The 25942-nt window shown below is 42.3% G+C and overlaps 1 protein-coding gene across 1 annotated transcript in view; it reads right to left on the bottom strand.

The window, feature by feature from the left end:
• Positions 1-25942, bottom strand: part of MVB12B (multivesicular body subunit 12B) — a 239734-nt gene that overhangs the window by 114114 nt on the left and 99678 nt on the right. The window lies entirely within an intron of this gene.

Genomic DNA, 25942 nt, shown 5'->3' with positions numbered 1-25942 from the left:
CCCATGGTGGACAGGTTTCAGATGAGCTTCCAAGCAAAGACAGACTAGGAAGAAAGAGTGACAAACGACTTCCGAATCGCTAGTCACTGAAAACTCTATGAATAGCAGAGGAACAATAGATAGTCACATGCAAAAACTGAACTTTAACCCTTACCTCACATCATATGTACAAGTATTATTTTGGAATGGATTAAAATTTAAAAACTTCTAGAAGAAAATCTCTGAGGTTTGGGGGTTGGCAAAGCTTTCTTTAATAGGACACAAAAAGCACAAACAATGTAAAAAAAACAACAATAAATTTAACTTCATCAACATTTAAAACTTTTACTCTTCAACTGATGCAGTTATAAAAATGAAAAGGTAAGTCACAGATTGGGAGAAAGTATTTGCAAAACACACATCTAACTTATATTTTGGATGCATAAAGAGCATTTACAACTTAACTGGATTGTTTGGAGACAAACAACCCAATTAAAACAATAGTCAAGTGATCTGAACAGACTGACTTCACTAAAGACACTTCACATGAAAAGATGTTCAACTTCATTAGTTGTTGTTGTAAACTATTGACTTCTATATTTGTCACTGTTATTTAGTGCTATCGAGTCAGTTTCAACTCATATTGACCCTGTTTAGGGTCTCTGAGGAGCAGCTGGTGGGTTTGTACTGCTGACCTTGCAGTTAGCAGTCCAGTACTTACTCTATAGTGCCACATCAAATTGAAATGCAGATTGAAACCACAATGCAATGCTACTACATATCTTCCAGAATGGATACAATAAAATGCAATGACCATACCAAGTATTGACAACTGGAACCCTTATGAAGTGCTGGTGGGAATGTAACATGGTACAACCACTTCACTTCAGAAAACAAGTTTCAAGTTTCTTAAAAGGCTCAACATATGAGGGTGAGTCAAAATTTATCTACACTAAGACTGTAGAATTTATTTAAACCAACGTTTTAGAAAATACAAATACATTGTTTTTTGACATAATCTCCTTGTTCTGTCCATCTATCAACAAGCTTTCATATTCCCTTATTAAAATATGTTGTAGGCTGAGCTGTGAGCCATGAATGCACTGCTGTCTTCACTTCTTCTTCAGAAGTGAGTCTTCATCCTCAAAGGGCTGCTTTCAGGGGACCAAACAGATGAAAGTACGATGGAGCAAGATTTGGACTATAGGGAGGATGCCTTACCACCTCAAAATGAAGTTTTCGTTGTGTGTCAACAGTATGGGCAGAGGTGTGCAGACATGCATTGTCATGCAAGATCACAATGCCCTTGGATAGCAGTCCTCTGCATTTAATCTGAAATTTAAGCTTCAGTTCTTCAGTGAATGTCTCACTGTAGTGAACACTGTTGATTGCTGAACCTTTTTCCTGATAGTGTTCCAATACTGGCCCTTGAGAATCCCAGAAAACTGTAAGCATGAGTGTTCCAGCTGATGACTGACTTTTGAACTTTTTATTGGTTGGCGATTGAGGATGTTTCCATTCCACACTCTGCCATTTACTCTCAGGCTCATAGTGATGAACCCATGTCTGTTCACCAGTAATGATTTTTTTTTAAAAGAAATTTTTACTTTCCTTGGAGTATCAGTCTTGGACTTCTGTTTATGCTCTTCCATGAGTTGTTTTGGAACATATCTCGCATAAACTTTGTTTTGTTTTGTTTTAAAGATTTTATTGTGAACTGAGTGAAGGCTTACAGGGAAGGTCATTAATTTTACATTCTACAAACCATATACTCTGCTTCATTACATGGTTGTAATCCCTTCTACATACCAACAATTACAAGCATTTGTAGTGCTGAGGGTTAATGTACTGGACTGCAAGGTCACTTTGAATTGCAAGATCTGAGGTTTAAGCTCACCAGCCGTCCATTGGAAACCCTACATAGGGTCGCTATGAGTTGAAACTTAGCAACAAGCACCACAACCTCTATTCACTTTAACTATTGCATTCCTTCCTGTCTCCCTCTACCTTCATCTTTCCTCTGTCAACCTCCCTCTTATTGTATATTGCCTGCCCTATCACCCATATTGGAGTTCTGGTGTGGCACTGTGAATTAATGTGCTGGACTACAAAGTTGCTTTGAACTGTAAGGTCAGCGGTTCAAACTCACCAGCTGCCTTGAAAACCCTATGCAGGGTCATTATAGGTCGTAACCGACTTGATGGCAGTTCACAACAACAACATCACACATATTGTAGTCCTGGTGTAGTGCTGTGGATTAATGCACTGGACTGGAAAGTCAGTTTGAACAAGGTTGGTGGTTCAAACTCCCCAGTCACTCCTTGGAAACTCTATACAGGGTTACTATGAGTTGGAACCAACTCAATGGCACACAGCAACAATTTTATTCAGCATCATGTCCTCCAGGTTCAACCATGTTGTAAGGTGTTTCACAGATTCATTATTATTCTTCAATGGTTTATTTTTTTTTATAGGATTCCATTGTGTGTGTTTACCAAAGTTTAACCATTCTTATGTTGATGGGCATTTAGGCTGTCTCCATGTCTTTGATATGCCTCTTGTAGACAGGATATTGACAGATCCTGTTTTCTTATTCATTCTGCTCTTTATGTTTCTTGACTGGAATATTTTACCTTTTACATTCAGTGTAATTATCAATAGGTATAAATTGATTATAGTCATATTTCAGTGGTTGGTTTTTGTGTGTGTGTGTATGTGTGTGGTGCTGCTAGATTCTTCCACATAATTTTCTGTGCTTAGTTCATTTTATCTGTGGGTTTTCTTTCCATTTTCATCTATGTTGTGTTACTGTTTACTAAATCTTTCTTATTTTCCTCTTTATTTTGATGTGCAGGTATTATTTTTCTTTGAGGTTATCCTGTAACTTATTAATTTTTTCCCTGTTTAAAAAGTCTGCTTTATCTTGAAATCTACTTGACTTCCTTGCCATTTGGAAGTTTTCTATATACAGTATTCCCTCTTTTTGCTTTGTAGTTGACTTCATTACACATTGATATCTCTGGTTTCCTGTTTTCAGTCTTGTAGGCTTTTTTTTTTAAAGTTTTTATTGTGATTTGAGTGATAGTTTATGTGGGTAACATCAGTTTTACATTCATCGTTTCATTGCAATGATTACAATCTCCTCTGTACATCATCATTCAACAGTATTTGCTTCTATTTCCTCTGGGTTACTTTTTTTTTGTTTTTGGTGGGGGTGAGGATGTACACAAAAACACTCAGGAATATATAATCATTTAAACAACCAAAGGATACAATGCCAGAATGCAAGCGTGCCTTCTGGCCACCAGCACCTGGCTGCCAGCACATAGCCTTTCTCTTTCTGTGAGTCTAGAGTCCTTAGCTGCTCTCTCTCTCCATGCTCTCATCTCTGTCTCCTTGCACAAACTTTTCGAAACCCAAGTCTGTTATGGGTTATTTCATAGGCAGAGCTATGGCTGATTTGCAAATGATTTGCCACATAATCCACTGTCACTCGTCTATTTGACAATCATTTCATGTGCATGCTCAGTGTTGTCATCAGTTGTGGACATGGAAGGGTGTTTTAATATAACCAGACTGTGGATAATTTTTGACTCACCCTTGTACATGCATCATATAATACAGCCATCACACTTGCAAATTTTTACCTAAGAGAAATGAAAGCATACGTCTACAAAAGGATTTGTATACAAATGTACAAGCAACCTAACTTGTGATAGTATTAAAAAAAATAAATGTTTATTAGCAGGTGATTGGATAAGCAAATTGTGGTATACCCATGTAATGTTATACTGTTGTTGTTGTTGTTAAGTACCGTGGAGTCGGTTCCAACTCATAGTGACCCTGCATATGGCTTCCGAGGCTATAAATCTTTACGGGAGCAGAAAGCCTCATCTTTCTCTGACAGAGCAGCTGGTAGTTTTGAACTGCCAACCTTTGGGTTAGCAGCCCGATTTGTAACCACTACTCTACGCTACCAGAGCTCCTTAGTGGAATACTACTCAACAATAAAAAGGAATAAACTCATGACTCATAAGTTGCATATATATCAATATAAACAAAAAGAGTAAAATAAGCAGGATGAAAGAATGTACATGTGGCATGATTCCATTTATATAAAACTCTGAGAACCACTATATAGGGATAGAAAGCAGACCAGTGGTTGCCTCTGGAGGGAGGTATGTATTACAAAGAAGGACAAGGAAACTTCTGAGGGCGGTGGATAGATTCAGGGTCTTAAATCTGGTGATGGTGTCACAGACGTATATATACTATTCAAATTATACAATTTAAATACATGCAGTTTATTATATGTCAATTATACTTTAGTAAATCTGAGAGAAAAAAAAAAATCTTTCCTGATTAAAATAATAATAAGGACGAACTATAGGGGTCCTGGTGTGGTGCTGTAGGATAAGCATTAGACTGCTAACTGTAAGGTCAGTGGTCCAAACTCACCAGTCACATCTTGGAAACCACATCCAGGGGTGCTATAAGTAGGGACAATAGCCTTTCACAACAATTATAGAAACCAAAAGAATTGACAGCATTCAAGAGAAAAGCAGAGGGGAGTGATTAACTTTTCAGTCTAGGAGCGGAGGTCCCTGGGACCATCAAGGGAGAAGAGCAGTGAGCGGGACCCTACCCAGAGAAGCAGTGATGCCTGAAATGGAGGCAGAGATGATGACGTGGAGCTATGGAGCAGCTGGAGACTTTAGATCCAGAGAGGGAGAGAGACTGTGTGCTGAAGACCTGGGGAGAACGGGGGAAGGATTGCATGGAGGGGATTGTAACCATGGCAATGAGACAATATACGATAGAATGAATGTAAAACCAATGTTCTCCCATGTAAACTATCACATAATTCACAATAAAACATTTAAGGAAAAAAAAAGAGAGAGAGAAAAGCAATGACACAATTCCAGGCAAATATTGATGGTGCCTTCAGACTTTTCCTGTTATACTCAATGCCTGAAGCCCATGGAGCCACAGAGCTTTGAAGGAGGGACGAAGGGACGTGAAGGTTATAATTCAGAAATATTTCACTCCTTCAAGTTATACTTTATGTGTGAAGACAATGATGATAAAAAAGATTACTCATGTCCCTTTTTCTAAAAGAAATACATTAAAACATGTTCCAGATGATTGAAAATTAAGACTCAAGAATGGGGAAGTAATGGAACAAAAGGGCCAGCATTTATTCTATCCCTCTGGAAACCTAACTCAAGAAATAATCTGAGATATAGAAAATAACCTACTTAAGAAGACAGAACAACAACGCAGCTGACATTTGTGTAGGGCTTACTCAGTGATAGGGACAGGACTTGGCCCTTCACATGCACTGGCACCTTTAATCTCTACTATGATCCTACAAGTAGGCGCTGATATCATCCTGATTGACGAATGTGTCTCAGCTACTTGTCTGAAGCAGCACAGCCTGGATCAGAACACGCATTATGCTGGAGTTTGGATTTGAATGCCAATCAAGCAAATTAAAACTTCACGCTCTTAATTATTATGCTCTCTACTCAAAAATAGAAAATAACATTATGAAAGGTCATTTTACACAGATATCAATGATGCTTACATCTATTTTCGGGAGGTAGCTGGGGAGTTCTTAAATGATGTGATGTTGAGTGAGTTGCTCAGGAGGCAGGTATATGCAGAAACTGATCTCAGCTGCTGAAAGATTTAACAGGCCACTGCATCCTTTGTAGCATTTGTGGGAGCAACAAATTGGGAAAAGCCTTAATGACCATCTAGATAAAATGTGGAATGTTTCTATATTACTAAACGAGGATAGAGTAGGACTCGTGGTGTGGCACTGTAGGACCAGCACTGGACTGTGAATCACAATGTCGGTAGTTTAAACGCACCAGTTTAAATCATGGAAACCCTATTCAGGGTTGATATGAGTTGGAACCGACTCAACGGTACTGGAAAACAACAGGATAGAGTAGGTAGAAGAAATGAGCCAGATGTTTTTATATTAGTATGGCCAAATCTCAAAGACATGGTTTTATTGAGTTAAAAAAGAAATAACAAAAAGCAAGTTGCAGAATGACATATATGTAAACAGCCCACAAAACAATATGCTTCCATAAGTACACATATACATATGTGAAAGTACCAAAAGGACATGGGAAGATGTTCCATCCCAGTACTGATGACCCTGGGCTGGGACAGGGGTGGTGCCCTTGTGTGGACAACACAAGGCTTTGAGGTGAGGGTTTTCCCCCTTGCTTTTTTCCATAAATCTTTCAATTTCCCCGCCCCCCCCCAGTGAGAAATATTTCTTTTTAACAGGAGAAAAAAAACATCAAAAGTGAGGAGAAAAATTATTTTCAAAGTGGAAGCGTTAGAAGAGATAATGTGTAGAAAAGCACCTCGCAAAGTACTTGGCGCTAGAGAAGCATCTTGTTTTCTATAAGATGTGTCTTCTAGTGGACAAAGACCAAAGATCATGTGGAAAGGTGTTAAGGGGAGATGAATATGCAAAAGGAACAATAATTGAGTTAGAAGGGTAAGGGGAGAGAGGAATACAGCAAATGGGTCAAGGAAATTCCATTTTATTCCCGCAAAACACCATTGGGAAGAAGTCATCTGTGACACTCAGCTTCTGTGCCAGGTGTAAGGACGTGCTTAATGAATGCCATTTAATGAAGAAAAAGGCTCTTATAAAACACCTGGCACAAGCAGGGTGAGGGAGGCACAGGGAAGGGGGCCTTTGCTGCACCTGCTGGCATTTTAATAAGCACCTTCTAGAGCACCCGCTCTCCAAGGCTGGTCAACGGTGTCAGAAAGAGGTCCCTGACCATTGCCCATACTTGCTGACAGTTTGGGGAATCTTATTTCTAAAGGACCATATGTTCAGATATTGGAGCATCCTGGAAGGTAATTAAAATGAATCATTTTCAGCTGGAAGGGCCTGACTAGCAACAGCACCCTCCTCAATGACTTCACGACCAGAATTCCTGATCCAGGTCCCCTGAGCTTACAAACGGAGGTCTGAGTTATGATTAAGATCTGTGAAGACCCAGAGGTGGAAGAAGTATTGTCATTTTCACTTGCAGCTTGGTTCTAGTAAAATGGAAAGTCAGTTATTCTAATGACCCAAGCAAGGTCTTAAATTTTTTTTTATTTTTTTTTAATGTGTGTTGATTTTTCTTTTCTCATTGATTTTGGCACCAACCTCAGAAAGAAATCACCACGTGCAGTTTGCTACCATTTCGGAAAGTCAGAAGAGACACTGTTTTGTTTTGCACTTGATACCAGCAGAGACAAGTGAAGTTTTATTAAACCTAAACTGGACTTATTTTCTTCACAATGATATTCACTGTCGCATAAACTCTGATTCCTCAGACCTGAAAACTTAATTCCAACTATAACCAATGAACATGATCACATCCAAGGGGAGAATGAACCATGGGATCAACAGGCATACAAGGCTGCTATATTCAGTATATTACAACTGACCCAATTAACCAGCTTTTAACTGTGCTGTGATCTTACTGCCTGTCAAGCACTACATCTAGACCTGAGAAAGAAGAGCAAAACAAACAAGACTCAGATTTACCCTTTTAGGGATTTATCAGCAAGTAAACGGAAATACATACATCCCCTATATTTGTTGTTGTTCAGTGCTGTTGAGTTGGTTTGGACTCATAGCGACCCTGTAGAGGGTTTCCGAGGAGCAGCTGGTGAGTTTGAATTGATGACCTTATGGTTCAAACCGGTCTTGAGGTCTAGTGCTTATCCTATGACGCCACACCAGGACTCCTTCCCTATATTACAAAATAAAAAGCTCTAAATATCCTAAGTAAACAAATAAAACACTATAAGGTTATCAACTTGCATTTTAAAGCAATGGTATGAAAAAAAAACACACCCCAAAAACCCAAAGTAGCAAACATCTGTTGAGGCCTCCCAAACACCAAGCATTCCACTAGGCCCTATAAAGTATCCTGGGATATAGGAGCAAAGAAGAAAGAACGCAGTGGGGACGAAAAGGTCTGAGCAACATACCAGTACTTCAAGAGTCTAGACAGAGAGACACAAGTGATATGGCAAAGCAAGATATGGCAGCAAAGACTCCTAGAGTTAGGAAAGATGGTCAGCGGACTTTCCGGAGAAGGGACTGGAACTTTGTTTCTATATTTATCTATGACTATGAGAGTTGCCACTTACTGAGCACTTGACACTATTCTTCATGCTTCAGACTCATCTCTAATCTTCACAACCCAGCAAGGAAAATATTATTCTATAGATGAGAGAAAGGAGGTTCAGAAATCCCAAGGAACTTGTTCAAGGCCACACAACAGCTACAGAAAATGCTAGAGCTAGGATTTGAGTTCATGCTCTTTCCATAATGCCACACTGTGTTTCTAAGACAATGCAAGGCACAAAGTAAGTATAAATGCAGACCTGTTCGTTTTCCATTCAAACAACCTATTTGCCATGATCAATATCACTTCAACTGACCAACCTGACTATATAACGAATTTCCCTCATGGGCAACACATGCATACACACACACACCAAATCACTGCATTGGATGAGAAAGAAAAAAAGCTGCCACTGGAAGACTAAGGAAATCACAATTCCAAACTCCCCAAGTTCCTAAATGCATAGCTTTCAAGTATGTGCAGCTCTACAGCATATGGCAAATCAATTACTAGTTTAAATCTTAAAACAAAAACATGGCAAGTGCAGTACAGAAATAATCAAGAATAACAGTTCAGTTTAGATTACAGAGGGCCACTAGAGTTTTGAATACAATTAATCATCATTCCAGGCAATGGGAAGCCATATTGACACTTATTCCTAATTTGAATATTTAATTAGGGTGAAGTTCTTCATCAAATTATCGCAGAACTGGGAGAAAGCCTGGAAGACTTACACAATTACTACCTTAACCCCTTACCAGCTGCTCACCTGTGAGCACAGTGATTTTTGTCCCTGCTTGCACAGTCAGATTCTGTGAGAAGGCGATGTGCTGATGGAAGTTACAGCTGGGGCAGAAGGGGACCAAATAATGGAAACACACAGGTCTATGACTAAATTCTGAAATGAATCCTGAACAAAGACAGAGAGGCAGCATGCACGAGTACCTACTGCGTGTTAGGCCTGGTACTGTCATGTGTCCCCTCATTTGATTCTCACAACAATCCTGCAAAGAAGCTATTCTTATCCCCATTTTACTGAAGAGGAACCTGAAGCTCAGAGGGATGATGTAATAACTTGCTCACAGACACACTGTTTGTTGTTATTGTTAGGTGCCATGGAGTTGGTTCCAACCCATAGTGACCCTATGCACAACAGACCAAAACACTGTCCTGCACCATCCTCACAACTGTTATGCTTGAGGCATTGCTGCTGCCACTGTGCCAATCCATCTCAGTACAGTCTTCCTCTTTCTGGCTAACCCTCCACTTTATCAAACATGATGTCCTTCTCCAGGGACTGGTCTCTCCTTGTAATATGTCTGTGTATGAGACAAGAATTCTCACCATCCTGGCTTCTAAGGGGCATTCTGGTTGTACTTCTTTCAACACACACTGTTTTGGAGTGGTATGGTATAAAGGAGGTCCAAGGTACTCATTAAGCATACACTTATAAAAGTGATGATAAAGAGAATTCAACTGTATATTCAAAGCTATATTTTGGAGATTGTGCAAATAAATTGGGAGGGACCTCAACCAGCATTCTGAAATTTAACTCCTGGATTCAAAATACCCACTGAGCTCCTCCACATGGGAAGTCACAATGACAGTGGTATGCCTGCTCAGGAGAGTGGGGCATGGGGAGGGGCAGCAAAGGTCAACTTGAGACAAAGTGTGGCCATCCAAATCCCAGAGTCCAATGGGAGGGGGCCATCAGCAATAGGACCAGAAGTTATGACTTTGTCTTTCTTTCAAAATGGCAATGGCTTAGTAATAGCAGTTTAGATAAGAGGTAACATTTCCTGAAGTGCTCTTTTCCACCATATGAAAAGACTTCCATTGAAATTTCATACAGCCATGTGATTCTATATGACCAAAATATACCAAAAACGCCCATCAGAACTTCCCCAAAACTACTTCACCACTTCACTTGGCCATGGTAGGCCTAGAAATCCTCTGCTCCAGAATCCACTGAAATGCTAAAATTGAGGGACCTCTGATAGTTTCAGATTAGCAATTTTCTCTTAAAAGCTTGAGATGGGTTCAATTACCCTCTTGTGAAAATCGTCAAAGCTCCATTTACTATGGCCACTTTTAGCAAGAAGCCGATTACTGGACAGAAGGAAAAAGCAGCCCCATGCAGTGCAGCCTCCTCTCTCTGCAGCCTCGCTCAGCCCCCTGCCTCGGCTGGGCCGGCGGAAGGAGACCCAGAATCCATCAGCCCTATTTCCAGCTTGCTCATTGTAGGAGCAAATGGCGTCGGGAACTTTGAAACTTTCCTTTGTATATTACATTAATCCATATAAGAAAATCTCTTTTAATGAGGAGTGATGTAGTTACAAACTCTCCAGAGCCATAATTAGAGCAAACTAATTGAAGTTGTGTTTTGACACACTTTCCAAATTCACGGGTGCCGGATGACATATTCACAACACTGCTGCCGCACAACCATGGCGACGGCAAAATCATTAGGCTAATAACACTTATTTGCATTCTTATCATGCCGGCAGCTCTCCCTTAAATACTGTTTCTACTATTGCTCCTTTACTGTAAGTTTCCACTGAAAGATATTAACAGTAATTATTAGTACTTTAGTAGAATTTTAATGTTAAAGAATAACAACGTGCATTAACATATTGAATGCCAATTCTTTTTCTTACCCACCACCGAAAGGTTTGGGGGTTCTTCCTCTGTCCCCACTCCATAGCCCATGAGTACAGAGATAGGATTTCTGCTTCATGTATAACCACTCAGGGTCCACATCCAATGGGATTTGAAATCAAGTTTCCTGAAATACTATGTTTCAGAATTGGATGAGGAACTCCCCCCTTTTTAAAAAAATTTTTGGTTAAGTACATGAAAATGAAATTGTTTAGGAGAAAATTTTTTCAAAGCAGTTTAAAAAACTCAACGATTTACAACATGGGCTTTGGTAGTTTTACTAATGAAGTTCAGGTAGGACGGGCTTCAAGCATTCTGTTACCACTTTCTCAATGATTAAAGACAGACCCAGAGTAACTCACACAGGGGAAGGCCAGTGTGGGTGGGGGCAGAACTGTCAATACAGAGGCACTGTTTGACACCAAAGGAACCTGGTGTCATAGTGGTTAAGTGCTTGACTACAAACTGAGAGGTCGGCAGTTTGAAACCCCAAGCTGCTTAGTGGGAGAAAGATGTGACACTCTGCTTCCATAAGATTTAAAGCCTCGGGACCCCTATGGGGACAGTTCTACTGTGTCTCATAGGTCTCTGTGAGTTTCGTTGCTTTTGGTTTGCCACCAATAAGGCCAATTTTTTTGATACTTAACATGGACACTTACACACAGAGAAGACAACTCGACAGTTTTAAATAATGGTTATTAATGACTCTCTCCTCTAAAGTGACAAATCACTTCTGAAATGTAGAAATGAAGAAGGTATGAGAAGTGAACGGTAAGTGACAGGAAGCACCATGGGTACAGAGTTCCAGCTCCCTCTGCTGTGGGAGAAACGTCAAACCCAAATTATTGTCATCCAGTCAATTCCAACTCCTAGTGACCCTATAGGACACAGTAGCTACTAATGCCATAAGGGTTCCACAGTTGTAAATCTCCACTGAAGCAGACTGTCTCATCTTTCTCCTGTGGGGAAGCTGGTGGATTCTAACTGCCAACTTTTCAGTTAGCAGTCAAGTGCTTTAACCAGTTCACCACCAGGGCTCCTTGGGAAAAGGTCAGAGTCTTGAAAAACAGGTAAGGTCAGTGTCCTTCTTGCTCCTGGGCATTCGGTGGTTCCTGCTGATAACAAAGGGCATATCCTGGCAGTGAAAATGCTTCATGTCTCTCCTTGCAGTGGAAAATGAAAACTGTGAGGCGCTCTGAAAGGAGAGGTGAGGAGTCCCACTTCCGTCCCCTTCTTCAGTCCCTCACTGAAATCTGGCGCTGGCTTAGACAATGGCTCACAATTTGGACAACTATAAATATCCTGTAATCAAGAAAAACCACTACCACATCATTTACCATTCATAGTTCAAGGGAAAATGAGGGTAAACTATGGCACTGTCTTAACGGAAACTGCTGGATTTCAAACTACTCAAATGAACATTCAGGATGGCTGTCTAATTTCAATTTTGGAAGATTTAACTGAGTGAAGAAAATGCTTCCTTAGAAAATGTCAAAGACTATACTCTTTTAAAGCTTAGTAGTATTCGGTTTCTTATATTACAATTCTTGTACCAATCTGCTATTTTTCAATTCACTGGTTGCCTTAAAAAAAAAAAAAAAAAAAAGTAAACTTTCATAGCTGCAGCAATGCTCCAAATCATGGTATTTATTCTCCGCATTTAAGTTTTATTACACTTGAACTCTGCAATGCCCAAACACCTACCTCCCATATATATATATAAAATGAAGTAAAAAGCTAAGTCTGGGACCTAGGGCACCACACTTCCATTCCAGATGATCTAGTCTAATCTTATAAACTAAAATATTTAAAGAGTCTCTAAACCTCACTGACCTTACTTTTAAAAACAAGGAACATATGGGCACTGCTAGCTTTTCATCTTCTTCCAGCCTACTAAAATATCCGCTTTTCCAAAATCCAAGAGTAGCAGGGCTGCCAAACTCACAAACTTGGATTCATAAAAGGCTTCATGCATGAGAGCAGAGCCCAGGGCAGAGAGTGAGTGGCTCTGGGCTGAGAAACAACAAACCCCCTAACAAAGAACTTTCAGCAACATTCTTTGCCTTCTGGCCCAATCCATCTCAAAAGCCGTGGAAAACAATTTGCTAGCAAAATACAGCAGTGACGAATAAGGAGGTGAAATGTGGGTTATGGTGTGGAATCGTTTATGAAGATATTTAGTCCCACCAAGGCCATGTTGGCTGGCTGCAGGCAACACTTAAGTAAAGAATCCTAAAATCCTGGAAGCCCCAAGGCTCCTTGAAGGCAGGAAGGATAGGATGGTGGCACATGACTCCTCTCTGGGCTCAAGGAGGTCATAGTTTCTCCAAGCTTCAGTATTCTCATCTCTTTAAGTGAGAACACTATCATTCATTCCCCTCATGGCTTGGTTGGAAAGATTAAAACAATATATATGTTTATAAGCTGTCTGGCACAAGACCTAAAAACAATTGTAGCTAAAATAATGCCTATGATGATGATAATGTAGGTATTCTAAAAAGTTACTATTAATATTATTATTCAACTGGAAATAAAACATCTGCTACTTAAGAAGAATATTCAAGTTCAATCCTACCCTATCCACATGCAAAACCCCTGCTCAAGTAAACTCAAAAGGCCTTTTAAAAGTTACTGTAAGCAAAGGATTTTATTAAAAATTCAAATTAATACTTGAAACCCTGCCTTGAAATAGAACAGTGTAGAGTGGGGCGCAGTTAAATCCCAAGACCTATCTCTGGTTTAACTCCCATTTTTACATTGTTTGGCAACTAGATTTACACTGAAAGGCCTAGATGAAATATTCCATACAGTTACCTACAAATAGACTGTCAGCTTCCACTTGGATAAGAGGTAAAATATCCTCCTTTAAATGGTCTGGTTCACAAAACCAACCCTAAAGTGAACTGATAAATCTGTCCTGACACACAGAAAACTATTTTCATAATCCTGAAAAAGGCCTTTCACCAAGCCCCGGAGCTTAAGCCAACTGCACAAAGAGCCCTCATACAGTTGAGAACCAGACGTCGTAGGAAATAATTTCACATTTATAACCCTGCTTCTTGAAACCCCCAAAAAAGCACACATAGCCATCATAACCACCAAGAAAAATAAGATCCTCCCAAAGTCATAACAATTACAAAGATAACACATTTACAAGCAGCAAATACCTTGTCATAATCTGATGTGTGAGAGTGAAAGCAAGCAAGGTCCGCTCAGAGGTGGAAGCTGTATTGACTAATAGTCAATTCTTCATTAAATAGAAGCTCTGACTTCCCAAGAAGCCATATTAAAAATTAATATCAAAAAGTGTACTGCTCAGCCTAAACTCATCATTCATATCTAACAATACCAAACTACATTCTAATGAAATTTTGTCTTCAAAATTACTCAGTCACCGGAACTAAGTTTGATTCTGTGACAAAAGCAGTCATAGATCTGTTCAAAAGCATTTTGAAGATATTCAAATAGCCTCACTCTGTGGTCTCTTTCATACCACCCTCATAATCACCAGAATAAATCAAACTGCTTGTAACCCTGCTTAACTGGTGGCTTTGAAGCCACTGGAGGAGATCTGTGGCCTGGGGCCCTCTCATGTATAGCCTCCACATGTGTTCCTCAGCCATTATCTACAACTCAAGTGGACGGGACTCCAGCTGTGGTCTGCACGTCTCCCTGAAACAGTGTGAATGCTGACTGTTCTGGCAGCTTCTGAACAGAAGAGTACTTCCCCACCATCCTCACTTTGGGAAAATGCAGGGCCAGAGCCTGGAGCAATGCATGTGAAGACATGCATTGTCTTCAATGCATGGGACGTCTGTGTGGGCTGTGTCCCCAGTGAAATGCCTTACAGTCAATGACCCTGTGACCATGCATTGTCTTCAAAGCTGGGACGTCTGTGTGGGCTGTGTCCCCAGTGAAATGCCTTACAGTCAATGACCCTGTGACCATGAGCATACCTCTGCAGGCTAAAGAGAACTTGATCACAACTAGCATGCAGAAATCCAAATGCTACATGTTCACCAAGCAGTTTCTGGGTAGCTACTGTTGAGCAGTTAGAAGCAAGGGCTCTGGATCAGGCTGCTTGGGTTCAAATCCTAGCTCAGGCAGTTAGTAGGTGTGTGTGACCTTGGACAATTAATTCAACCTGCTTGATCTCATTTGATTCATCTTAAAATGAGGAAGATGTTGTTGTTGTTGTTAAGTGCCACTGAGTCAGTTTCCAAGGAGCGACTGGTAAGTGAACTGCTGATTTTGCAGTTCAAACTGATCTTACAGTCCAGTGCTTATCCAACAGTGCCACACCAGGACTCCAGCCCAAATCACAGACCTGTGTTATTACGACTAAATAAGTTTCTATTTGGAAAGCACTAGGAACTTATAAGTTAGATGGACGGATGGGAGAATAGATGGATAAAATACAATTCTTGGTCGTATGCATCTAAATCAACTCACTTTATCATCCAGTAAATATTTTCAGGGTGCCTACCATGTGCCAGGAGTTCTGTTGTGGTGCTGTAGGATAAGCACTGAACTGCAAACTATAAGGTTGATGGTTCAAACCCACCAGCCACTCCTAGGACACCCAATACAGGGTTACTATAAGTTGAGATCAAGTCGACAACACTGAACAACAACAACCATGTGCCAGACATCTGGAATTCGGAGGTCTTGCCATCTTAGTGTCACACATTTTCACTGAACATTAACTGAGTGTTAAATGAGATGGCACAGTTGAATGTACTGGCTGCATTTCAATGCACAGTGTGGCAATGATACCATCATTGGTATTTCTGTGTGACTAGGCTTTTCTGAGGCTCTAAAGGATAAAAAGGAAACAGGAGAATTCTTGTCATCAATAAGCTAGCAAATTTCGTTAGTAATAGTAAACATAGTGCATGGAGCAATGACGGGAACTACAAAATGCCTGACTGTACAGTGAAGGCAATCACAGGACAGAAGCAGGAGGGGAAACACATGGACCAGGCTTTTTAGAAGTGGTGGGAGCTACAACAGGTCTGGCAGGACTCCTCTTTAGCATTTTGGAGTTCAGTCTATTTCAGGTGGGAAGGGGTTGGCATGACTTGAGATGCTCAGAGAAACTTTTGGAATAAGGACATGCTCAGGAGCTAAGAAGAGATTTGCCTAATTAAGTTGTTGTTGTTAAGTGACATCGAGTTGGTCCTGACTCACAGCCGCCACCCTGTATAAGGTTTCCGAGGAGCATCTGGTGTAGAGGGCCAGATTACGTGAGCAATAGGTTGTACAGCATAAAGTTAGCAAAGGTTCCAGAAAGAGGAAAAAAATGTATGCATGTTTGAACACATCAGTGGAATGGCAGGCAGCTTGGGACTTTTAAGTTACACACAAAGAATATTAGCATGGGTATTTAAATGACATATTATACTTATTCAACCTGTATGCTGAGTAAACCATCCAAGAAGTTGGGTCATATGAAGAAAAATGTGGCATCAGGATTGGAAGAAGACTCATTAACAACCTGAGATATGCAGATGATACAATCTTGCTTGCTGAAAGTGAAGAGGACTTAAAATGCTAACTGATGAAGATCAAAGACCACTGCCTTCAGTATGGATTGTACCTCAATGTTAAGAAAACAAAAATCCTCACCACTGGACCAATAAACAACATTCTTATCAATGGAGAAAAGATTAAAGTTGTCAAGGACTTCATTCTTCTTGGATCAACTATCAACACTCATGGAAGCAGCAGTCAAGAAATCAAACAACGTATTGCATTAGGCATATCTGCTACACGAGACCTTTTTAAAGTGTTGTAGAGCAAAGATGTCAGCTTGAGGACTAAGGTTCGCCTGACTTAAGCCATGGTATTTTCAATAACCTCATATGCATGTGAAAACTGGACAGTGAATAAGGAAGACTGTAGAAGAATTGATGCATTTGAGTTATGCTGTAGGAAAATATTGAAAGTGCCATGGGCTGCCAAAAGAACACACAGATCTGTGTTGGAAGAAGTGCAGCCAGAATGCTCCTTGGAGGCCAGGATGGCCAAACTTCGTCTCTCATACTTTGGACATATTGTCAGGAGGGACCATGTTTGGTAAGGTGGAGGGTCAGAGAAAAAGAGGAAGACCTCCAGCAAGATGGACTAGCCAAGTGGCAGTATCAATGGGCTCAAGCGTGGCAACAATTGTGAGATTGACCCCGGATCAGGCAGTATTTCATTCTGCTGTGCATAGGGTTGCTATGAGTTGGTACTGACTTGATGGCACCTAACAACAACAACAACATTTAAATGAAATAATACCTAAATCCCAGGAAGCCCAACCCCTAATCTAACTTGGATTTAGTTCTCAGGCACTACCTCTCCCTAAGGTTCTTCTCTGAGATACTCTCTGGTTGTTGGTACTTTTAACTGGAGTGGGTGGATGCTGTCCCTGGCAGTGTGGGGGTAATTCCCATGCACATTGTTAATGCTTGTCAATCAGCTCATACTGCTTCCTGTGCAAAATGAACCCCGCCCCCGCCACACACAATCTTTCATTCGAGCCTTCATCTTAAAAAGAATGTCACATCAAAGAAAGATATGAAACGTCTGTCCCCTCTTCAGAGTTCAGTAACAACAACAAATATATGTGATTTTAGTGTGAATAAACAGGAAGTAAAATGATTCTAAGGCAGACTCACACTTATGCCTGGACATGCCCTGCAAAGACTTCAAGGTCCCACAAGGCCAAAATAGCAAGATGCAAACCCTTTCTCCCAGCACCCCAAACAAACCTAAGCCATTTCTTGTCACTATGGAAGTGGATCTCAAAATCCATGTCACAGTTATGAAAGCAGAACTCAAAATTCATGTCTTAATTGTTCAGTATTCAAGGAAAAAAAAAAAAAAATTCACAGGAATCTGCCCTAAAGGGCACAGCCCTTGTCATAGATGATGAACCTTAGATTAAGCCACAGCTTTCAACTGTACAAGAATTCCCTCCAGTCCTTTGGACTTCTCCCAAACACTGACATCCTTGTGGGTGCCAGGGCTGAGCCTTCTCCTATTTATTAATCACTGAGGAGCAACTGCTGGACCTTCTCACAGGTCACAAGCCTTACTCAGATGGGGAAGGAATCCTCCAACCTCCCTGATCTGGACAATTCTGGGCCTCTCATTCAAGTCCTGCAAGAACAGGGCAGGTGACAAATGCAAACTGTATTACAAAGACCATCTTTTCATTGGAAACTGACAGAAGGCAGCCTGAGGACTGTCACTGTCGATGAGAGGACCCTAACTGGTGACCTAAGGCTCCATCTCCCATGGCTGACTTATTTTATGAGTTGATCAAGTAGCAGCAGAGCCCCTCCTGTGGCTAGCAGGAGGGTGGGGCCTGGAGGGAACAGGCTACCTGTGGGCTTCTGACAATGGCTGTGACGGGGGACAAGCTTGAGCACGTACAACCACCGTAGCAGAACTCTTCTCTCCTTTAGGAAGAGCCATTAACCTTTTAGATGACAGCCCTGGGATCCGAGTGACGGAACGATTTTTGAGGTCAGCAAGGTTGTATGTTCTCAAAACCTGACATCGACATGCAAAAGTTGTGACTGAATCCTGGTGTCCCTGAGAGGAAGACTAAATGCATGTGACAGATCTGCTGCAATCAAAATGCCCCATTTCCCAGAGTATCTGTCACAGATTGATAACATCCATGCAAAAAGTTAAGTACAATTATGTCTGTCACTAGGAAACATACTTTGGAATCTGTGACTGACAATTTGCTGGAAGCTGACAAATCACTAGAAGATTACTGAACAATTCAGAGGAGCACCACACCACCTTCTAAAGAAAGCATGGGGGTGGGGGGTGGTTCCTGACTGACACCTGGGAGAGGTTCCCAGGCGTCAGCTCTCAGGTGGAAGTTGTAGGTCAGGACTCACCAGCTGGGGAAGCAGTGGTGTGTCCTGTGGCTACAGGTGGCAAGATGAACTTCCTCCCATAGGAAGCAGTAATATTCCCATGTGCCCATGGCCTGAGGTCTGTGGGAAGCAGTTTAGGTGGCACAGCTCAACACCCTAAATTGACAGAAAGGGCAGAGTGTAGCCACTAGAACCAGATGACCCAGATTTCCTACGATGGCCCTAGCCCAGAATCCACATTAACATGAATGTCTCAGAAAATGCCAGCACCCTGAAAGGGACAGAATTCTAACTTTGTTGTTAGATCAATGCATGTCAAGGCTGGGACCCACACCTAGTGTCAAGGATGCTGAGGATCCCAGGCCTTCCAGGGGAGGGGGAGGTGCCTCTTGTGGCCTTCCTAGAATTCCATAGCAGCTCCTGCAGAGTTATCCAAGCCTTCTTTCCTAACACTGGCACTGGCGCAAGGCAGAAGATGATGACTGCAAGTCAGAGGAAGTCCTGAAAGTGGCTGGAGTAAGGCTCAGTGGCAAATGCCCATGCTTGACACCCTCCCTGTTCACTGGAGTATCTGAATCACCCTTGGTGAGCTGTCTGTACCCCTAACATGGAGGTCTCTGAATCTTAACCTCTGAGGGCAAGAGCTGGGAATATGGCACATTTAGAAAATAAGGCTAAAGAAGCACTGGGGTCGGCAGTCCCTGATGGAAGCAAACGGTTCATGTGCTCAGCTGTTAACCAAAAGGTTGGAAATTCAAGTCTTCCATCAATTCTCACGGAAGCAGCAGTCAAGAAATCAAACAATGTATTGCATTAGGCAAATCTGCTGCACAGGAACTTTTTAAAGTATTGAAGATCAAAGATGTCAGCTTGAGGACTAAGGTGTGCCTGACCCAAACCATGGTATTTTCAATAACCTCATGTGCATGCAAAAGCTGGACAGTAAATAAGGAAGACCATAGAAGAATTTATGCTTTTGAGTTATGGTGTTGGAGGAGAATATTGAAAGTGCCATGGGCTGTCAAAAGAACCAACAGGTCTATACTGGAAGAAGTGCAGCCAGAGTGCTCCTTGGAGGCCAAGATGGCCAAACTTCACCTCTCATACTTCAGACATATTGTCAGGAGAGACCAGTCGCTGGAGAAGGATATCATGTTTGGTAGGGTGGAGGGTCAGAGAAAAAGAGGAAGACCCCCAGCGAGATGGATTGGCAAAGTGGCAGCATCAATAGACTCAAGGGTGTCAATAGTAGTGAGGTTGGCCCAAGATTGGGCAGTGCTTCGTTCTGCTGTGCATAAATAAGGTCACTATGAGTTGGTACTCACTTGATGGCATGTAACAACAACAACAACATGGGATCTATTGTCACTGAAAACCCTATGGAGCACAGTTCTCCTCTGACACACATGGGGTCACCATGAGCAGGAACTGACGTGATGATAAGTAGACCTGGAAGCCCCACTTATTTACCCCAACTCCACTCAAGTTCTGAAAAAGCCAAATGCTGTTTGACTACCTCCAACAGTCCTTGGAGAAGGGTGTCATGCTCAGTAAAATGGAAAGTCAGCATAAAAGAGGAAGACCCTCAAGGAGATGGACTGACATAGTGGCAGCGGCAATGAGTAACAAACGAGACAATTATGAGGATGACAGTGCTTCATTCTGTTGTGCATGGGGTCAATGTGAGTCAGGACGGACTTGACGGCATCTGAGCACAAAAAGAGCAGCAGTTTGGAGCTCGTTACCCTTTATGTTATCTTTTGCAATGCTACAGAATATGGAAAGTTTTATTATTGTTTTAAAAGTTAAACCCAATTCAACCTGATCTAGTCTTGTCTTTGGAGCCAACCCCTCCACCTCTACCCTGAAACATTTCTACTCTCTTCTACATAGTGACCATTTAAACATCTGAAGCTGGCTACCACGTTGCTACTCAGTTTATAACTCAATGATTCTGCACACTCAGATTCAACACATAATTGAGGTACCTCTTACAGGGAGGGTAGTGCCCAGCACTGGACAGAACCCTCCTAGAGTACCTGGCAGGCGCAGGATACCACCTCACAGGCTGCCCCAGCTATGCATACCAGGCTGCACTGAACACAACACGACAACTCCTGAGCACTCCCATCGTTTCATACAAACTGCTGTTATGCCATGGCTCCTCAACTGGGTTCTTGTGCAATTGATTTCTTGTACCTCAGTGGGGCCCTTCCACGTACACCCATCACCTTTCATTTCTTGATTTCAGTTGGGTATTCTAGCCTGTGGAGGAGAGGCTAAGTATTGATTCTGTCATTCAGCACATCAGCTCTCCCTAATGACTCCATGTCATCTGCAGATTTGATAAGCATGGCTCTGATGTCTTTATCAAGCCAATGATTTCACTCTTCAGTCCACTCGGGGCCTCCTCTCGGGATGACACAGAACCATCCATTCATCCACACTCCTGGGGTACTAGTGCTTGGTCAGCTGTGAATCCACCTGCCTTCTAGAGCTTTTCCAAAGCTTTGTTCTGTCAGTAGCAGGGTCTTCCTTCCTGGCAGAATCCCACATGAGACTCACTGCTGAGAGGGAAGTGAAAGGGCTCCCTCAGCCTCCACTTCTGTCCCACAGCAGCTCCACAGAGACTCAGGAAAGTCCCGTACCTGTTCCAAGTCTGCTCACACGCACAGGCTGACTTACAAAGAGAGAGATGGGGTCAATGCCCCAGGCCAGGCTGTCAGAGAGGCTGTGCAGGAAGCCAGTGGGCACAGGGTGGAGAAACACCACAGCCCCTGCTCAGAGGGAACACAGAAGCTCCAAGCTCCTGGGAAAGCCCTTCTTTCTTTCAGCTAGAAACTATCAAGGATTGTGCATGAGATGTATGGGTGTGAGGTAAAAAGTCATCAAGTGAGGAGAAAGAGTTCTGCCAGATGGGATCCTGCCTTCCATCATGAACTCCTCCAAACAGTGTGACCAATTCACCAGTTATGCCCAAGACGGGCTGACCCACTCTGAAAGGACATCACAGCCTTGCAGCAGTAACAGGAAGGAAGCAGGTAGGACTGCCTCTGGAAAGAGGACACACTTCTGCCAGTTCCATGAGGTGTTTTACAATCAGAAAGCCCACCAAATTCCCCTTTCATCTGAAACAAAGCTGGGGATAACTGGTTTCCAAAAAATGGCAGGGAAGTCTGAAATACATGTGACAACATAAATAATGGAGGCAGGGTACAGGTTTTTAGCTTTTGACACAGACGCTGAAAGAAGGCAAGCAATGTCTGCTAATGATCCCTCACAAGAGTTCCTTTGCAGTCCCGAGGATTTGCAGGGAATGTGGCCTATGGCCAACTGCTCAGGAACCAGCACCCCATTCCTCCCTGACACTTCTCAATTTGGTCAGTAGAGGGCGCTGGATCACCATACTCTCACGCTTGCCTTGGCACTAGCAACTTGATCCCTGTGTCCACACACAAAGACCACATTTCAATAAGTATTTGTTATGCTTATGGCTTAATATTACATAAGGGAGGGGGGAGTCAACAGAACACAAACCAACTACTGTCTAATAGAATATCACATATGTGAAAAATGTTGAGAGGCACTGGGGGTTTTCTGACAGAATTCTCATCCTTCAGGTAAGAGACAAAGGACCAGGTCCCAGCCCATGTACCTCAGGTGTCACCAGTGGAGGAATGTGTGTTCAAATTTCACCATGATACGGAATAGGTTTCAGCGGCACTTCCAGACAAAGGCACACTAGGAAGAAAGGCCTGGACTTCTACTTCCCCAAATCAGCCAGTGAAAGCCTTACAGATCACAATGGTTCTATGTGAAACTGATCATGAGGGTGGTCGAGGGCCAGGCAGTATTTTGATCCATTGTACATGGGGTCATCATGAATCAGGGGCTGACTCAAAGGCAGTTAGCAACAACAGCAACGTAAACAGTATACAGGCAGAAGACTCGAAGAGAATGGAAGAGGGAGAAGAATGAGTGCTGTTACACTGTGTATGAAGTACTGAATGGAAAACCAATTTCATCTGTAAACTTTCACCCAAATCACAATACATTCAAGGAAAAACAACATGATGTTATGACCATCTGATCACTGATGAATCCTCTATGCGCTTGAATTACTCTGTTCATCAGAAAAAGGCCCACGGAGTGTTCAGGGACTCAGGAGGAATCTGGAATGGCTATGGCACCCAGTGTTCAGCGGTTGAGAAGCCTTTGTTGTAAACTGGTTATATGCCTGCAACTGGTCTGAGGGCTGGAGATAACAAGGGACAATGCACAGCCCCTGCCTTCACAGAGTTCTGTCTGTGAGGACCACACCATGTGAACCATAAAGGCAAAGTCATGTGCAGAGAGGAGAGTCCAGCAGAGGCCCAGTCCCAAGGGATTTAGGGAAGGTTTCTTGGAAGAGGAGTCATTTGAGCAGCAATCTAAAGGCTGACCAGGAGTGAGTCAGGCAGGGACGCAGGATGCATTTGATGCATGAGGATACAGGAGCATGGAACAGGACCTAAAGGTTGAGGCTCAGAGACAGGAAGGTTAGGGCACCTGGACATCAAGGCCTTGATCTGCCTATTGAGGAGCTTGGTCTTCATCCTACAGTGGCTGGGAAGATATGGAGGATTTTAAGCAGGGGAGGGTGGAGGTCAGATTTGCAGGTGGGTGGAGGCGGCTCAGTTCCCCCTGAGACTGAACTTATAACTGCAGCTTCATCAACAGCATGGCCATGGGTGGACACAGAAGGCAAGGATGATGTGCTGTTTGAGCCCTGGCAGCTGTAGCAGATGGCCAAGGGCTGAGCACGGCCCAGGAAACTATAGTCTTGTTGCCAGAAGTTGGAGCTCTGGACATAGGTTCCCCAGATGGGCCAAACTCTGAGGTTTTCCCCTGAGAAGAACCAACAGGGAAGGGGATGTGACCCCACCCCAAAACACAGACAAGGTCAGTTGGCAACTTGGTGTGGAGAGCTGGCGGAGCAGCCACAGCAGAATCCAGAACATCTCTTGCAACTGTTTGCTTAGTACAGTCTACAGTCTGCTTCTAATTCCAGCTCTGTGGGGCGCAGATGGACAGAGACCAAATTTTCTAAATACAAGGATCTGACAATGTGCTGATGTGAATGGGAGACAAATGATAAGAAACTAGAGTTCTTTTGGAAAACCCAGGACCATTGTAGATGCTAGGCACCCAGAACACAAGAATCACTAGGACTCAGCACTAGAGACTGGGCCATCAGATTCTGCTCCTGGAGGGTTTACAGAGACCTGAAGCCTCAAGGAATAAAACAGCATATTCATCATTTCATAAATCTTCAATGAAAAATTTGAATAAGTAATCAGAATTTCATTTAAAAAAAATCTGAGACACTAGATAGGATACCAAGACCAAAAAAAAAAAAAAAGAGATAAATTAATAGCCTCATATAGGTGTGCATACTACCTGTAAATTACCTGCATGGTGAGAGAGGTAAGCTCGGGACAGGCAAGTGGTTTTCACTGAGAAGCGTTAATGTAACAATCAATTATCCTACTCCATCCTGGCTGACTTAACTCAGCCAAATTAGAATACATTTTATATTGACTATTTTGACATTTGTTTTATTTGGCAAGTAAAACAAAACTGATCCAATTTCTTTGCAGCCATTGTAAACCATAAACCGTACAACAAGAAGTTATAAAATACATAAACCTGAGAAGCAGTTTGTTCTGATGCGCTACCCTCCAATTCCAGCCTGGTGCTCTCCGGCCCTTTCCCTTCAGTTGCAAGCGACCTTCCTCTCACTGCTCACCGCAAGCATCTGGAGAGATCTCTCTCCCTGCTTCATCTGGGAGGATCACTCTTCTTTCTTTACCAAATAGACTGGCCTAAGGCCATTCCAGATCATGTAAGATCATCGGGTATGGCTGTAACTACTTACAGGCAACAAGGATTCTTTTAGATGCCAAGGACAACTAATCCTCTGGGAGACTTTCTGGCCTCTTCACTAAGCCCCAACCTGAGCTGAGCCCAGCACAGGTGACCAATCTGAGTGCAGGGGATGGAGCAGGGCTGACCCCCAAGCACAGTTGTGACCGCATTCTTGGTGCCTTGAGAAAGGAATGTGCAAATGTGGAACCGAGTTGTGTTCACACTCCTGAGCTAACCAGACTCAGCTGCTCAAACTTGTCTCTCCAATCTGCTTACAACCTTGTCATACCAAAGTGGAGCTGAAAGCACTGCTAAAGGGTCAGGCGCTTCCAACGGTGTTAACTTTAAATCCCAGTCTTGGTTTGGGAAACTGTCACGAGAAAGACCAGATTGTTTTTATAGGAGGATGTCCCAAAGGGACAAAGTCCTTCAAGCAGTGGGCTGGTCACTGTGGTGTTCTTAAGAGTGAGGAGGGTGCAGTGTGCAGAGGAATAGGGCTGACAGCCTGTCACCTCCTGAGGGCCAGGTGTGGGTGGCCTGGAGGAGGAAGGCACTGCTGGCTGTTTCTTCTGGTTCATCCCCTAGCATGGCAACTCTTAGATCCATTCTCCTACCTCAATTCCCAAAAGACACTGTCTCACCAATTCTTACTTATATGATTTACTTTTTAAATCCCTTTCTTAAACTGAATCCATCATTGCCGTTTGTTTTTTGTCTTCAGTTAACCACTGGCAGTGTAGAAGTTCTTTACTACCAGAGGTTCTTTATGACAGGATTCCTTTTACCATCTGCTTTCTGCAAAAATGTAGACGCTAGTACCTTTATTATGACTGAAATCAGTTGCAGAAATAAGTTGGTTTGCTTATCCAAGTGTCTTTGTGGAAATAATTATTAACACTAACATCTCCTGAAAAACTTCTCACTCATACACCAATCACCCATTTATTACATAGATTTTGGCTCACTGGGGAAAGAAACACTCTGAAAATGAACATACTTACCATCACTTCTGGATTTAAATTGAGTTGCTGGTCAAGAAAGAGAAGGAATTTCACCTTCTTAAGGCCTGTGATTCCAACTACAAGGCTAAAACCCATGTGCCTCTGTGTGGCTCTAAGCTCTTTGGAATAACCAGTTTTAAGCTGTATACTCTGCTGTTACAGGGACCTGAAGAATATGCACAAACTGCAATATATAATGACCTGTAAATTCACATAATACAAACATTTCTGACAGTACTTAAAAAAAAAAACAAAAAAAAACTCCTTTAAAGATAGATTGTTTACGCAGTTTCTCAGCTATACGCTGCAGCTACAACATGAAGGTGTTCTACAGGGTTACATGGTGGGA

This window comes from Chrysochloris asiatica, unplaced genomic scaffold, assembly GCF_000296735.1.
Source record: "Chrysochloris asiatica unplaced genomic scaffold, ChrAsi1.0 scaffold00014, whole genome shotgun sequence".
Taxonomy (NCBI): Eukaryota; Metazoa; Chordata; class Mammalia; order Afrosoricida; family Chrysochloridae; genus Chrysochloris; species Chrysochloris asiatica.
This window is presented reverse-complemented; position numbering and strand designations above follow the sequence as displayed.